At 44.6% G+C, this 975-nt stretch overlaps 1 non-coding gene across 1 annotated transcript; it reads right to left on the reverse strand.

Moving 5' to 3' along the window:
- Window positions 1–417: 417 nt before the first annotated feature.
- On the reverse strand, window positions 418–521 carry LOC130478477 (U6 spliceosomal RNA). Its single transcript, XR_008933341.1, has one exon. It is a non-coding gene; the product is annotated as a U6 spliceosomal RNA (small nuclear RNA).
- Between the last annotated feature and the right edge of the window lie 454 nt (window positions 522–975).

Raw genomic sequence — 975 nt, forward strand, 5'->3', positions numbered from 1 at the left:
TACTACTACCTGGCAGTTGGCAACCCTATCATCCAGCCAGGCCAGCGTTTGTCGACTCTGACTGGCTGCAATTCTCCAGAGTCTCAGGCAGTTTTTTTGAAGTCTGTCTCCTGGAGATCCTTTCAGTGGAGATGCCAGGGACTGACCATGGGCCCTATGTAGGGTTGCCAGGTCCCTCTTAGCCACCGGCAGAAAGTTTTTGGGGTGGAGCTTGAGGAGGGCGGGGTTTGGGGAGGGGAGGAACTTCAATGCCGTAGAGCCCAAATGCCAAAGTGGCCATTTTTTCCAGGTGAACTGATCTCTATTGGCTGGAGATCAATTGTAATAACAGGAGATCTCCTGCTAGTACCTGGAGGTTGGCAACCCTAGCCCTAAGTATGCAAAGCTTCACTACAACCACTGCGCTCCGGCCCTTCCCCAGATCCAGAATCCTTCACAGCTATGCCTGTCACCCTTGTGTAGGTGCCAGGCCAATCTTCTTTATATTGTTTTAATTTTAGTACATGGTTGCCAAAGTAATCAGAAAAAATAGGATAATTAACATATTTTACCCATCCAAGACCTGGGGGGTAGGGCAAGGTATAAATCCTGATAAATTAATACATTGCAGTTGGAGTGCCATGCTTTGTTTCCTGTAGCCAATTTCTATAAGTCAGTTCTTGTTCACTTCCCTCTCCTTCCCCCACCCCCAAACATTCCCATGAATGTTGCTAGATGTTGAGGTTCTTGAAAAAAAAGTATACAATTGCTGGCATATATTTAGCATTATTATTAGAACTGAAATAAATGGCAAGCTGGGGAGAGAGATTCTGAGGTGAATTCGGTTAACTGGAATTTGCTTGTAAAAATTCAAGGATATAGACGCTGAATTTCGGTTTCAGCATAGGGTTGCCAACCTCCAGGTACTGGCACGGGAAAAATACAGTACAATGATACAAAATATGTATTGTGTTTCAAAACATTTCAACAAGTACA

The sequence above is a fragment of the Euleptes europaea genome, chromosome 5 (genome assembly GCF_029931775.1).
Source record: "Euleptes europaea isolate rEulEur1 chromosome 5, rEulEur1.hap1, whole genome shotgun sequence".
NCBI classification, from domain to species: Eukaryota; Metazoa; Chordata; class Lepidosauria; order Squamata; family Sphaerodactylidae; genus Euleptes; species Euleptes europaea.